The sequence below is a fragment of the Haemaphysalis longicornis genome, unplaced genomic scaffold (genome assembly GCF_048455015.1).
Source record: "Haemaphysalis longicornis isolate Haplotype H1 unplaced genomic scaffold, Haemaphysalis longicornis Haplotype H1 scaffold_6, whole genome shotgun sequence".
NCBI lineage: Eukaryota > Metazoa > Arthropoda > Arachnida > Ixodida > Ixodidae > Haemaphysalis > Haemaphysalis longicornis.
This window is the reverse complement of record NW_027526407.1, coordinates 110,790,680-110,803,530: the sequence shown is the minus strand read 5'-3', so window position 1 is coordinate 110,803,530 and position 12,851 is coordinate 110,790,680.

Sequence of the window (12,851 nt, the reverse complement as noted above, 5' to 3'; positions counted from 1 at the left end):
TTACAGTTACTTCAGGATCCTTTGTCGCCCTCACGCAAGGCAGACGAAAGACACTTATCCTCAAAAAGTTAGACCACCCGGCCTGGCGATACTGCCCCAAGCCTCGACGATCACGACAGCTCGCTCAAAAAAACGCCCATAAATCAACACGTTGTAGGGGATAATATTTTGTTTAGCATTTGCCACTACTTTAAGGGCATTTTATTGGGTATGCAGTCAATTAAACGCACCACAATGTGATTAAAATTAGTACAATCAACTTTCGCTCTGGCTTGTAATTGAAAAATAATGGAGGGTGGTGAGGGTCCCCTGCTTTTGTTCTACCCAGAGGCGTTGGCCACTAGGGGTGCTGTATGTCGCCAAAACTCGAGCGCAAGAGACCTATCTGTTTGACAAGTGAAGCGCGTATTTTATTATTTTTACCACGAAACTGAACTGCACTGACAGCGTTATTAGGGTAATTTTTATTCCCCCTTCACTTTTACCCGTCCGCTATCGACACTGCTCAATACGCGCCCACGGAAATATGTCACCGCTGCTCATGGACGCTAACACTCAGGCAGCAAGTTTCAAAGGCTCCGTTGATACTGTAGTGTGGTGCTGCGGCTAGAGAAATTTGGAAAGGAGGTCACTGACACAACGTCAGATATGAAAGAAAGGACACGCGTTTTCAGCACGTGCCGCGCCTGCTCGGTGAAGTTTGTTTTAGCCCAGTCGGGGGTACCATGCTCCGCAGACACGGTCTCCCACCGTGCCCACAACGTACGCCAGCACACCAAAGCGTTTTTCCACCGGAAGATCAAAAATATAAACTTCCAGTAATTGGTGCCCCGAAGCTACACATGGGCTACGAGACATGTCGTAGTGAAAGTTTCCAGAAGAATTTTGACCACCTAAGGATCTTTAACGTGCGCCCAACCCTCGACACACTGGCGTTTTTGTTTTCGACTTCCATCAGAAAAACAGCCACCGTGTCGAGAAATTGAACCGGCGCCCTAGGTCTCCAAAAAGCAGCGCCTTACCCACTGGGACACAGCGCTGTGTTTTGAACCGGGACTTAGGCAGGGACCCACAGGGGATGCCTAACTAAAACAGGGGACCGAGGATCCACACCGGTCTCTCAGAAATGAAGGAAGACACCATAAGCTGAAAACAGCGAAATAAATGCCCACTATATAGCGTCTAATCACATAAGCGTTCAAAATACTTTGCAATATTCCATGTTTGTCTCCGCTGCCAGCTGGGTTTGGCAAACAACAGATAGCGCCACGCGTCGAAGTTAGAAATCGCCCTAAAAGTAGGTAAAAGTAGGTACGAATATGCTCCCAGAGAACAACCACGCAAGAATGCGAGGTGGGGTTCTAGAGCAGCGGGTAGTTCGCAAATCACAATAACCAAAAAAAAACTCCTAAAGAGATTCTTGCCCACAAGCAAAACGTCCAACCACGAGAAGAGCAAGAAAATGAGAAAAGAACCGATAAGACTCATGCAACCACTCATCATGACCAGAATATTTCAGAGGCTGCCGTATCACAAATTTACTCGCACCAAAGAAAGTGAAAAAAACACCATCATTGGGACAGTATATAAGGCATTTCTCAATCTCGCAAATAAGAAAGAGCGGAACCCTTGGGGTGACAAAATTAAAATGATTACACGCCTCAAGAGGAAGCGGAGGACCATATACAGAATCGACGGAAAAAACGACAATATTCTGAGCAACGAATGGAATCGGGAAGCCCACGGCAACAGCGAGTGAATGCCAATGGAAGAGGCATTCACGCTGCAGTCATCATAAGTAGGATGTTGGTGATAATGACAATGAATAGGTCCTCAACTTGTGTCTTCCTAACGCATTTCAAGACATCGGATAAACCATTCTCCTAGCGCCAAGAAAGTGGATGTAAACACAAAATTTGGAGGGGCCATTATACTCAATTTGAAAAAAAAAGAGAATCCCCACAACAGAAAGAAAACACAGGCACCCCTCCTTCAAAACGAAACCAATGCACGTCATGATAAACATGGCACCCAAACTCTCATCTACTAAAATATGGATATATTCCTACACAAAAAGGGGTGGTATGGCAGGACCAAGTGCGTGCTTGGAAACTTCCAATATTTTAGACCACAGTATACATTGACTCCGGGATGTGCCAAAGCACGAGACCCTAATTGTGGCAGTTGAATACTCTGGCAATTTTTGGGGCTGCATGACCCTCCAACATACAGGAACAAAGAACTGGAAGGTAGAGCCATCCTCTCGGCAACCTGAATAGCGGAAGTATCAAATAGAAAATAGGAGCGTAACATCATTACAGACTCACAAAGGACATTGTGCTTTTTTTGTAGGCAGATTACCACACGCTTTTGTAAGTCATTCCCATCGATACTACAGAAAGTTAACAACGTAAGCTGGATAGCCGGATCTTATGGTATGCAAGCAAACGACGCAATATCCAAGAGGAGCACCAACTGTCATATTGTGCTCCTTGTGACCACGAATACCACACTGCCTTCTTCGACAAACGATACAAACTAATCCTCATCGCATGCCTAGGAACGCAATCTTTCCCTACGCTGCCATCATAGCTCAATGCCGAAGAATCACAAACCCGGTGGACGAAAAACCAACACAGCTATTTGAAAATCTATGTGCGTTAAGGTGTTCGGTGGGAACATCAGAAATTAACTTAAAACTCTGCCTAAATATGGCAACATATATCCTGTTACGCGCAACATAGCCTTGTCCTAGGGTATGGCTTTAGGACAACAACTCAAACTTAACATCCCAAGCAGCACAGAAAACGTGGCCAGCCTTTGGCTTATTTTTGGCCGATGCTTGGCCTGTTTCGCCATTGGAAAAGTTTGGACTGCCAGAGAACTTATGTTCTTTGGCGTGCATTTGGTCACGGAATACTTGTCTGTGTGGCCAGCCGAGGTCTTTACACCAAGGGCAAACATCTGGCCACAGACAACATGTTTTTTCATTGATCACCATACGTCCGACGACGAACAGCGCGCGCCCGGCCACAGATTACTTGTTTCCTTTTTGGGCCAGGTGAGGTCTGAAGACGAACTGCAAGCGTCTGGCCACGGGGGCAGCGTTGTCTGTTTGGCCAGTCTAGGTCCCCAGATGAACGGCAAGCTTCTTCCCATGGAGTACACGTTTTCTCCGTGGCCACCATACGTCTGATGACAAACAAAGAGCGTCTGGCCACGCAGTAATCGTTTCCCATTTGGCCAGCGGAAGACGGAACACGAACGGCAACAGTCTGGCCACGAATTACTTCTTTCCTGTTTGGCCAGCAAAGGTCCGAAGACAAACGACAAGCATCTGGCCACGGAATACCCGTTTTCTCTGCGGCCACCAATGTAGAAAACATCTCCGGACAGAGAATTGCGCGTGTGTACGTCACGCCCTCTGAAAGGAGGAGTCGCGGTGGGCGGGAAATACAATGGTGCGGGGGAACGAGCCGCTTGTCCGCGGGGACTCTATGGCATGCAGTAGCATCGTATGTACCTTCGCAAGCGCCTGGCGGTGGCAGTGACCTCTACCACGAATCTCCCTTTCTGTGAGTCAGCTAATAATGGCCATTAGAGGCAGTAGGATCTCTCCTGTAGTTTATAAGCTCTGATAAAGCAGGTACGGCTGCTGACATGAGACTTGCTTTAACTGAAATATAAGTGTGTGGGATGCTAAATTCTACTTCAAACATTTTTTTAACGCCAAAGCTGGCTTAAACAAAAAGGCACACCTAAATTCTACATTTACATCACATGAGGATATTAAGTTAGTGCCGCAAAGACGACGTAGTGGCATTCTTTAAAACAATACGAAAAAAAAGCGGCAGCCGTTGCAATGGATCTAACTAGCATTCGTGTTGTGTTTGGAAGCACCGCGCAACTCTGGTTATTATAGGCGTGATACCCATGAATAAAAGCCAAAACAGGCAATGAGCATGTAGACAAGTCATTTATTTTCTTTTTCCCAGCCTACCAAGCACATGCATATGCTCCCAGCATACAGCTAAGTGCCCATATTACATGTGGCGCTACTGTTTCACATCACCCTTTCATTTGAGACGTGTGCTGTGTTAATAAATAATATTAAATTTGCGTCGTAATAACAACATACCCCTTAGCACTGCTATGCATGACTGCATACTCTCCTGTGCCACAATGTCTTATGACCCAACTGCTTTGCCTAAAACACGGTGTTTCGTTATTCCTGAGTAGAACCTTGCCGCTTCATTTCGGTTACATTTTCTATAGAATTCAGTACCTGGACAAAAAAAGAATCATTCGAGGATTCGAAATATGAAATTTACGATAGCTACACGCCATGCTGAGATTTTACGCTCTAATGTATATTTATATGAAACGCGAATGCTCTGAAACGACGTGAGTTATTCATCAAAAGTGGTGTGAACCACAGAAGCTGCCAAGCCCTATATTTCTGGCACCCAGGGCATAAGAACTCTCCTGACATGCACAGAGGGTAATACAATCGTTACGAGGTTGCACGTAGGTTGTTGAATCCAAGCTATACATTCGACTATTGTGAATACCTTAATAGTATAAAATCAGGTGCTGGGCGCGTCCTGAATTTGGAAATAATGTATTCCATGGGTGTGATGAAACGCGTATGGGTGTTATAACATAGAGATTTACAGGAACGTTACGCCGTGTTTCCCTGCAACGTCATAGCATGCTTTCAATTATCGCTTCAATAACCTTGTCCATGTCGTTACCACAAACATATTCTCACCCAGGCAACGTATGTATTACAGCTTTTTTTTCAAAGTAGCGAACCTAGCGCAATTGAACGCTTTCTTGACGATTTTTACTGCCGCCATTTTTACGCAGCTGAGGTGATCAATCTCTCTCCAAAATGAATTATTACGAGAGCATTATGAATTGTTACTTCCGTACAATTTCCTTGTGAGGCTATCAGTTGGCCTAGTACTTCAATAGAATAATCGATATTGTCAGTAACAAGCCATCTATAAAGTGAACGACACACCAACTGAGGTTACTGGTGACACTGCTGAAGAAAGATCCGGCATGAGGTCGCGTTTTGCCTAAACACAAAAACGTTTGCCCCTACGCCTTCGTCACCCCATCCGGTTTCGCCCACATGCGCGCAACTCTTGCACCGGCGGCTTCCTATTTTTTGACGAACATTTCAGACCTAGCGGACCTTTGTGGTTACTAAAACGCATCTGAGCTACTTCTATGGGTTTTTCCTTACTCGAAAGATAGAAAAAACAAGCATCGGTTCTCTGCGGGACTATATGCTTGTTTAAAAACTTAGGGAGTGAAAGTGCACCGTCACTCGCTGCGATGGCTCGGTGGCTAAGGCGTTGCGCTGATGAGCACGAAGTCGCGGGTTCGATTCCCAGCCACGGTGGCTGCTTTTCTGATGGGGGCAAAAAGCAAAAATGCCGGTGTGTACGAGATTTCGCCGCACGTTGATTATCCCCAGGCGGTCGAAAATAATCCGGAGCCCTCCACTACAGAGCGCCTCATCACCTGCGTTGCGTCGGCGCGTTAAACCCTACAATCAATCAATTGAAAGTGTAATGTCGGCTCAAACATCGGGCTGAGTGTTACTGAGGGAAGAGGAGCGGTAGGAGAGGGCGGATAAGGGCCCTTAGCGAAAAGTAATACATTTTAAATACCTACGAGTATGCTTGAAGTGCACTTAAAATATGCTTTCTATTTGTACATGTATTTCAAGTGCATTAAAAATTGCATTTTCCTAATTTTTAGTAAATATTGAAAATACATTATTAAAAATGCGCAAAAAATACAGTGCTTTTAAGTACCCTACAAATAGATTAAGAGTGTACTGAACCTCACGAATGCGCGCTTAAGGCATTCAGAATATATTAAAAAGGTGTCTGTTCCCGCCAAACGATCACGGTGTAAATACACTGTAAATAATATAAAAATACACTTACCCAACTACATTTAGAGCAGCACTCAGAGTAAACTTTAAAGCGTGCTGGAGCAAAAATATACTTCGAATATATTGGAAATATATTTCAAATGCATTTTACGTTTGCGGAACGAACATGGCAGAGATACACTCTCAATGCAGGAAAAATATATATTGAAAATACATTTTAAATGTAATAAAAAGCTTTGCTGAAATACATTTCGAGTACACTACAGACGCTGCTTCAGTTGCTGTATGTATCGTAAGATTCACGTAAAGCATATCTTAAGTGCCGGATAAAATACATCTCAAATGAATAAACGTACTGAGAATTTCTCCTCGATGTTTGCATATAATAAGAGAAACTGAGGGAGATATTTGCACTTACTCCGCTGTCTAAGGCAGGCATACATATAAGCTCTCTGTATTAGAGAGAAACTCGGCGTACAAATATGTAAGCGGTGGTGTTCCAATGCAATCGGCAAAGCAAAAACATATAATTCTACGATTATATATATGCATGAAAACACTGGCACTTTGCCAGCGTTGTTACGATGGTATCGCTGTGGAGGCTTTGAAAATTTTCTTTTTCTGAAAAATATTGGCTTTAGATGGACAACTCTGGCTATGCTTGCGAGGGTGAGCAGCTCAGCGCCTCTCACTGCCGCTCTCAACCTCCTCCTTCGTGCCCGGTACCTGGGGTGAGCGGCGCACGCCTCCTTTACGTTTTGTCTGCCCTCACTGCGTTTCTTTTGGCTGTCTTGTGGTGTTACAAGTTTTCGGACTCCTCAATGCGCGGTCGTCGTGCGGATTGAGTCTCTGCTTCGACGGTACGTGTCAGCGGCGTTTTTATAAGGATTTCCGTCTAGCCAAGGTAAGCACAATTTGCCGGCTATTTGCGCATACGGTGTCGCACAACAATTATTCGATGTATGTTTGCCTTGCAATAAAGAAGCGTTAACGCCTTTTATGAAATCCGCAGGTGGTTGTTAAGCTAACCTCCACCTGCGAGCAAGATTTCCTAACGTAACTACTCCGCGCAAGGGAATGTACCCACAAATCAACGACAGCAAGAAGACGTAAAAAACGGATTTTAGTGCTTTCATTTTTGCGCCTAATTTTTAGCGTGGGTCCTGCGGAGTGGCTTGGGGACTTTTGCTACGAGTATCCTTGTAGATCGAGTTATTCCATTCTGAGCTTTTTGAGGACTAACACTTGCAGTAAACACATAACAGCCAGGAACATTTTTAGCACAGCCTCTTAACAGAACGCGCTTGAGAAATTGACGAAGTTAATTCATGCTAGGCACGATATCGCGCGTTTGATTTCCGGCCGCGGCGGCCGCTTTTCTGATGGAGGCGAAAAGCAAAAATGCCCGTATGTACGAGATTTCGACGCAGGTTACAGACCTCCCAGTGGTCGAAATTAAGCCGGAGCCTTCCACTACGGCGCGCCTCATCGCCTGTGTAGCGTCGGCGCGTTAAACCCTACAGAGTGTGAGAGGGAAAGAGATTCCCCGCCTGCACTACTGCATACATAAGTATCGCACCCTAAAAACAATCAAATAAGTGTATTCAGGGACGCAGCTTTCTTTTTTTTCTGTTCCCAGCAGCCACTCACAGCTCCGCATGTTCACAGCAGCCGCTGTACGGGGAAGGAACCCACTTTGTGAGATACATGCATCCGGCTAATGCGCATGCCCGGGCCATACGGCGAGAAGCCGAGTAGCCTTCGCGATTTTTGTTTGGCACATGTCGCCATTCTGTCAACTAAAGCCATGAAAGAGTTTATGTTGTCTCTTTGGAAGTGACCAAAAGTGTTAAAAGCCGCCCACGTAATCTTCGGTGCAAGTGGCTGTAGCGACACTAAGTGATTCATGCCCAGGGACTAAAAATGATTAGGGACTAAAAAAAATCTAAGACAAACTGTATGTGAGTCGCCGCTATGTTACAATCAGTTTCCGTTCCCAGAACCAAGAACCAGCAAAGGAAGGACGGAGAAGGAAGCGGGGCTGCGAGGGAGGCAACCAGTTGCCCGCACGAGACCCCTCAGTTCCCAGAACGGGTCCCCTGGCCGGGTACGTCTCTTTTTGTTCCTTGGATGGCTCCCCCAAAACTTCGTGAAACTTCAGGACGTTCCACCCTTTCTCTTTTGTGTTTACTTGCACCTTTTCTCCTCCTTTCTGTATTCATTTTGTAGCGCATTCACGAACACGTGTGCGCGTTTTGAGGGGCCCTTAGGCCGCTCGTGGTCGAGTGAGAATTTCAAAAATGTGCGCGTAGGCTGCTTGCCGGTTGTTTGTGTTTAGCAGCCGCAACTGCTCATTTGCGTCTAAAGGGTGTATTTAAACGAGTTTCTTTTAGGTGTCTGGAGCATTTTTGAAGCCACTACTTTTTACTTTATGGTCCCTGACGCTAACTGGTGTTTATCTGTTTTTTGTATGCTAACGATGCGAGCATTTACATATATTTTCCGCGTTTCTTCATAATTAAATGATTACGTTGCCTCTGTACAGCAAAAAGTATAAAATTACCGGTGATGTGCGGCGACGAGCAAGAAAATTACATATCTGTGTAAGCAAAAATACACTTTTTAATGCTTTGCTTGTTTTAATCGCCTCGGTTAGGTGCCTACCCTATCAGAGCTTGTAATTTTAAGGACGGCTTGAAAGTTCAGTTTTTTTTTCGAAATAAACTTACTTTGCCGTTCCTTTGAAGGCATTGTTGAGTGCTTAAGCCAATCTAATGACTTTTATGTAAGCTTTCTACTACAATCCTGCCCATGCATTTTTAAACTATTTCGCTGCGCAGTATGTTTTAGCACGTAATCTCCGAAGAAGTTGACGCCGAAATATGGAACACATAACAATAATTATAGTTAATAAGATTATTACTTATCTTATTTTATTAGCGTCCTGTCAGGGCACAGTCCAGTTTTGTCCAAGTTAGTTGAAAAACTAGAATGGCCACCATTTCAAGTTAACACAAGTACCTAAGAAAGAGAAATAGAGTGACGCTAGGAACTCTGTTGCATGTTTAGTAACGTTGTTATCTTAGCTGTGTCTTTTTTTCACCTAATTTTCGCTAATTTTTATTCCTAGACCATGTCCAAACATAACTCTACCCCCCAACCACCATGCTTTCTTTAAAAATGGTATTGAAGATCCAATATCGCTGCTGCATGGTGATATCAACTATGCTTAACATTGCATACAACATCTTAGTTCCTTCAAAGGTGCATTGTTTTAATGTCGTTTTTTTTTCTTTGAAGAGGAAACTAAAGAAATTCTTGCTCGCGAGGATAGTTGATACGGCTAGAGAAAATGCCTGATTGATTTTACATTTATTTGCCTCTAAAAAAGAAGTGTTTCCCTAATATTTCCCCCTGTTTTCTTTTCTTTTTACTGCAGGTGCTGGTGAAATTTCCCGCGTGGAGAATCCGAAGTACAAGGATTCTGAGGCACAACGCTGCATATGCGCTGGCTGCAGAGGTGACAGACAGGGATTTATTCCTGATGCTTATTAATGGTAAAATTGGCCCTTTTGCTGAGGTGTACAATAAACAACTTTCAAACTGCCAATCTGTGCGCATACATGCAGTTCTTTTCAGTCATTTGCTGGCCCGCAATCAGAGCATGGCTGGTTTACATTTTCACAATGGAGCATATCTTTAGCCTAGAGCCTATTAAACTTTTCGAAATCACAAAATGAAATTTTCTAGTTGAACGTTAACAATTCCCCAAAAGACACATTGCACGGCATCTCTCAATGTAATTAGGGTTTTATTTAGTATACACTAGTAACACATTTTGAGTATATTTGAAGCAGAATTTTCCGTACCTTTAAAATGCATTACTAATGCATTTTGTACGTATTTAAAATTACATTTTCTGAGCATTTTTAATGCATTTGAAATGCATTAAATATATATTTCCAATGTTAATCCAAGATTAAAGGCCTGCTGTAGGGTATGCATGGCAGCCGCCTTGAGCAGGCTTCATCTGGCCTGCATAGAATAATCTGAAACAGGCCAATGGTAGGCCATACATCCTTGGAAAATGAGAGGCCATACATGCTGGGCCAATGGTAGGCCATATATGCTTGGCAAATAGTAGGCCATACTTCATTAGCCAATTTTAGGCCATTCGTATTAGGCCAATGGTCGGTCAGACAATGGAATTAGCGGCCATAGCAGATTGGCCAGCGAATGACAGCCAAGCTCCAGCCTTACACGGCCAAGGACCATTTTGGACTAAGGGCCGAACACTTTGGCCGAAGATTGGCCTGGAGGAAAAGGGCTGGCCAATGTTCTTTGGGCAAGGTTTGGCCGCACATGCTCGTGCTGCCTGGGATATTCCATTTCTTTGAGGAATGGGAGGCCGATTCGACCAGCTTGTTGCCAGACGATCAGTGCACGCTGGTTGAGAGGGCAAAAGAAGGAGCTGCTGCGTTTGGTGCCGTAGACCCAGGTTTCATATGTGAGCTCGCTTCCATCTCTTTACACCATTTTTGCTTCCTGTATTGCTTCCTGAACAAAGATCTCTCTCGCCCTCTCTCTGAAATAGCAAATTGTTCACACCTGCCTAGACATCCCAGAGTAAATATATTGAAACACTGACAGCAACTCCTCCTGGCTCAAACTGGCAACCACATCGCAATTGCAATCTTTCACGCTTAAATTTGAAGCCGCGGCGGACGCGCAGAGAGCCTCGGTCTCTCCCGCGACACAGAGAATAAAAACTCGGGTAGCTAGTCTTTCTCTTTTCGATAAGCTTTTCATAGGACACCTACGCATTGAAGAAGCTACCCGACTCATCACGGCGCACATCCTCGACGCCGCCGATAAGTCAATTCCCGAAGCCTCTATGAGCAACGCAACCAGAGGAGGCCATGGTAAAATAAGGACTGTAGGTGGGTGCGAGTAGCACAGAACCAATATTGGGATATTTTTGGATTGTGCCTCAAGTCGGATAACCTCCTTTGGCTGAAGCTGTCAAAGGCGTTTTGAAAACATGTGCGTCGTGGGGAAAATCAAGCGAGTTGGGAACCTTCTTGACATCTATTAACTCCTACAATGACACACAAAGTGGGCACACGTATACGAAATTTCAAAGGACATCAGACGCACAGCCTGCCTCTAGTTAGTACAGCAGTGGGTATAATGGAAGACCAGCGTAACACCTTTGCACAACACTTCGAAAACGTTTTCACTTCAGCACATTTCACTAACAGTTTCATGCAACACAAAACAGCCTGAAAAAGAAACCCGTGAATAATAATATTAAGTCTAACACCTCAAATAACTCCGCCTTTTTACTACAGGAGCTGTAGATAGCCCTCGGCACTTGTAAGCCTTCAGATCCAGGTACAGACAAAATCGCATACACTATGTTAAAACACCCACATTCAGACACCCTGGAAACACTTCTACATGTATACAAAAAATTATGGCTTTCGGGGCACATTCCATGCTCTTGCAGGGAGGCCATCGTAGCGGATTTCATGAAGGAAGGTAAAACCCCTTCCTTGCCCGATAGCAATGGGCCCATCGCCCTTACAAGCTGCCTGTGCAAGCTTTTCAGACGATTAAAAACAGAAGACTTGTGTACTTTCTTGAGTACAACGGTCTTCCCGATAGCTGGCAGGAAGGCTTTAGGTTGTGGCCATCTACAAATGAGCAGATTGTCGCACTTGAATAATACATCAAGGACGCTTTGATTCATAAACAGTTTTGTGCAAAAGTGTTTTTTACCTTGAGAAGGGCAATTACACCGCTTTGCGATACGGGATCCTCAGTGACCTGAAGTCTTCCTGTGTTTCAGGCAGTACGCTATATAAACTTGCTAGTTACATGCATGAACGAAGGTTTCGCGTGAGAGTTGGTAATGCAGTGTCAAGAATTCCTGTGCAAGTAAACGGCGTGCCGCAAGGAAGAGCTCTGAGCTTTACTGTGTGTATATTTAAAATTAACTCTTTTGGTAAGGCATTGCCACCTACCATTTCTTAATCTCTGTAGAATACGTGCAGGTATCTTTTAAATCTTTTAAAAGGTTAACCTGGGAGCATCAGGTCTACCTTAGTGTTTAAAAGTGCCGGCTTGGCAGACAAGAATGGTTTTAAACTCAATCTAGCAAAACGTTCTTGCATTGTGTTATCCGGGGAGCGCGGGATCCATCCGGACCCTCATATTACTATTAACGGTGTTCCATTCCTGTTAAAAAGGACCAGAATTGTTTAGGCGCAATATTCTATACCAAAGCAACATTTGTTCTTCACTTGAAACATATTAGTCAAAAATGCTTAAAAACTATGAATATTCCTAAAGTTTTCTCCCACCAGTCGTATGGGGCAGACAAGCAACTCCTTCTGCGCGTTTATAGCGCCCTATTAGAAACGCGTTTGTGCTACGAAGGTGTCGTACATTCGTGCACAACAAAAAACAGCATTAAAAATGCTGGACGCGGTGCTGCATTTAAGGCTAGGGGTGCATGTAGCGCTTTTCGCACTAGCACTGTCCGAAGTATATGTAGAATGCAAAAGATGGTCCCTACATCAGCAAAGGTTGCACATGAACGTTCTGTATGCCTCAAATATTATGTCTATGACAAATCATCATTTTAATCCGACGATGAAGGATGCATCCTCACAGCAACTCTTTTAAAATCGTTGGTCAATGTTCACGCCGTTTCATCTCAGATGGCGAGAAGAAGCTTCTGAGCTATCAGTCCCATTTTCTAGCATCCATAAAACACCAATCATTGATTCCATTGCACCATGGCATCTTCACCCTGTGCATGTGACCTGTCTTTATTCAATTTAACAAGCACAGGTCACCAAGAATTGCGATTCTTCAGCATTTCTTGGTTGTGCAGTATACGTGCCGCTGTGCCGAGTTTTACAGTGGCGCG